Below are 3,606 nucleotides of genomic sequence, written 5' to 3' on the forward strand. Positions count from 1 at the left end.
GTCCCGCCCCTTCCTGGGTGGGAGGCGCCTGGCTTGGAGGCTGAGCGGGTGAGCCTGGTGGAACTAGACCTCCCCCCAGCGGTGGTGTCCACCATCCAGAGTACCAGGGCCCCCTCTACTGTCAAGGCCTACAGGTCTCGGTGGAAGCTCTTCACGTCATGGTGCTCAGAGAGGGGCTTGGACCCGGTCTCCTGCACCATTGGCGGAGTTTTGGAGTTCCTCCAGGCCCTGCTGGACAGCGGTCGCGCTGCATCCACCCTGGCGGTGTTTGCATCGGCCATCGAAGCGGGCCACAGCGGTTTCGGCCGCTTTTCTCACGCAGCCACCCGCTTGTGAAGCGGTTTCTGCGCGGGGCGTGTCGATTACGACCGCCCCCCAGGCATGTGGTCTCTCCATGGGACCTCCATGTGGTGTTGGAGGGCCTCAAGGGACCTCCTTTCGAGCCTTTGGAGCAGGCGGAGGACCGCTTTCTCTCCTTTAAGGCCGCCATCTGCTAGCTTCCACCAAGAGAGTTGGGGATCTCTGCGCTTTGTCAGTCCACCCATCCTGCATGGTGTTCAGCCAGGGTGGGGGACTCGTGCACCTCTGGCCTAACCCGGCCTTTCATCATAAGGTGATCACTGCGGACTTCCGGTCGCGAGTGATGCAGATCGGGACGCTTGACTCCATGCCTGGTTCGTCTGGGGACGACCCACGCCTGCGGTTACTGTGCCCGGTCAGGGCTCTGCGTCTTTATGTCCAGCGCACAGCTGGCTTTCGCACCACGGACCAGCTGTTTGTGAGGTTTGGAGCCCGGGGGCATGGTTCCCCGCTGACCTCTCAGCGTCTCGCCCACTGGGTGGGGGGCGCTATTGCAGCTGCCTACGAGGCACAGAATCTCTCGCCACCAGCAGTGATTCGTGCCCATTCCACACGACGTGTGGTTGCCTCTGCGGCCCTGTGCAGAGGGGTCACGGTGAGTGACATCTGCCAGGCTGCCTCCTGGGCCTCTGCGTCCACCTTCGTGCGTTCGTATCTGTTGGATATGTGCACTGACTCTGTGGCCATGTCGGTTTTCGGCGAGAACAAGAGTTCGGTCGTCTAACCGTTTCGGTCCTTCTGGCCTGGCTGCCACGTCCCGGGTGGGCTCGCGGACCAGGGGTTCCCTGCCTGCCGCTCGGCTCTGCCGTGGTCTGCGGATGTTGTTTACGGTGTTGCAGGGGCAGGAGTTCTGCCGCTTGCCGTTTTTGGGTTCGCTGCCGCTTTGTACATCGTGGGCCACACTTCGTCGCTAGGTGCCCGCCTCGTCCTTCGGGAGTTCTACGGCCGTTCTGGACATACGGTTTGTTTACTTCCGTCTTACGCACCAATCCCGTCAGCAGGCCAGCTGGGAGTAATGACGCTCTGAAATGACGCCTCTCCTCGGAATTTAACCACCTGGAAAAAGTGCATTCTTTTGATGCATCACAGCTTTCAAAAACATGTTGGCCTCACGTTGGAAGCCCCCACATACAGTTACTATAGAGCTCAGTGTTTGAACACTGACGCTGATAATCTCAATATGGAGTTATCAGTGGCAAAAAATTAATGGAGCTCATACAGAGACGATTCAGTCATGGCTGGAGTTGATAGATGTGATCAAGGGGAAATTAAAACATTCATTTGATGTCTGTATTCACATGTTGAACTTTTGTGGCTGTACTTTAATTCTTGTATCCTGCTAGCATTTTGAAGACATTCAGTAAGTTGTGAGGGGTGAGGGGTCACCAGAGGTTTTACTTCTATATTTATCTCAGTTTATTATTTTCAATTTGGTACTCTTGTTCTGGTACAGTTAACTTTTAATGTTTTGAAAATTGCTGTGTTTAAAGTGAAATATAAAGTTGGTCATGAAAAAAGAAACTCCAGCATCTTCAGTGGTGTAGCAAAAAACAACAACAATATTTTAGCATTGTCAAATATGACATTTAATTCTAGTTTTACAGTAGAAATACAAAGAAATACCTTCAAAGTGAAACAGTAATAATGAATCAAGTCCTAAACATGTTCAAAATGTTTTATAGTTTCAGATTTATATCATTTACATAAAGCACTGATGGGTTCCAACTGCAGCTAATGATGGACATCAGTTTAAACCAAAGAAAGCTGTCGAGCTCTGAGTGTGACCATTCAGGTCAGAGGGGACAGGTGTCTGACACACACACACACACACACACACACACACACACACACACACACACACACACACACACACACACACACACACACACGCTTTTACTTTTCAAACATGTCCAAATATCTTCTTTTTGCTGAACTCTGATCCAACAGGTTTCTTCTTTCTTCCAGTTCTCGTCTGAGATGCTGTTTGCTCAGCTGACCTCACAGAGACTTACATTTATATATAACTTGTGATTGTTCCTGCTGACAGCACCGGTTTGAAGATGTCAAGATCATCTGTAGGAAAAAAAAAACAACAGCAACAACAACTTAAGTTTGCACAGTGGAAGATAGATTAACACTGAAATATATTAGGACAAAGTGTTGATGACTTCACGGAAAAAGTAACCACAACGTTCCTCTAACCTCATCCCTTTGCAGACCATGATCAAAAACTGTAGCGAGGGTCCTGTTGTCGTTCACATCGTCGGTTCTCATCCTGGAGAGGAAGTCAGTGAACTTCGTGAGACACAAACAATATTTTCAGATCAGCAATATTATATGTTTCAGTGAAGAAACTTGAAATATGCATTTTAAATGTTTGTGATAAATAAATTCTGTGTGTGTGTGTGTGTGTGTGTGTGTGTGTGTGTGTGTGGATATGTCTATGTTTAATGTGTCTTGGATATCATAAGTCATATGATGTCTAGAAAATAACCATCTTCAGGTGTTACTGACTGCCGTGGTAAACAAATATTAAATAAATTACTGAAATAAATAAGTTAAATACTTTAGTTTTAGAAGACTGAAAATTGTTTATTGTTTAACATTTGTTAATAGACAGACAGACCATATTACATGAGTGCATGTTGTGTAATTCAGTGTTTATTTGAAGAATCTGTACATAACGGGGCTTTCAGACTCATTTTAGCTGAGGTGCCAAAACAGTCCATTAGGCAAGACGAGTAAAATGTTCTAAAATAAACATGGCATTTTCTCATTGGAAAAAAAAAAAAATATCAGTGATCAAACCTTCTTTTTTGACATTCATGACGTACTCATCAAAGTGGAAGACGGGTTAACTGGGTGTGGTGTTCATTAACATCTGAATATCCAGATTATTGAACATCTTCCTCCAACAGAATGAATTTAATGAATGTGTGAATCAGACTTGAATTAGAGATCATCTTAAACTTTCTCTCACCTGTAGATGCAGACAGTTAATATCATGCAGCAGAGAAGAAATCCGACTGCGAGTATAATCAGAAATTCCCATGAATCTACATAAAAACAGAAAAAAAATTAAAATTAGACAGTATTTAGATGATATTTTATGTGCTGTGGAGTTACTGAGCCACCCAGAAGGTTTACCTACCTTTCTCAGGTTTCTCAGTCACAGTTACATTCCATTCAATATTATGTACGCCACTTATCCTGGCTACAGAGCATGAATAAAGTCCTTCATCTTCA

This window comes from Salarias fasciatus, chromosome 16 (assembly GCF_902148845.1).
Source record: "Salarias fasciatus chromosome 16, fSalaFa1.1, whole genome shotgun sequence".
NCBI lineage: Eukaryota > Metazoa > Chordata > Actinopteri > Blenniiformes > Blenniidae > Salarias > Salarias fasciatus.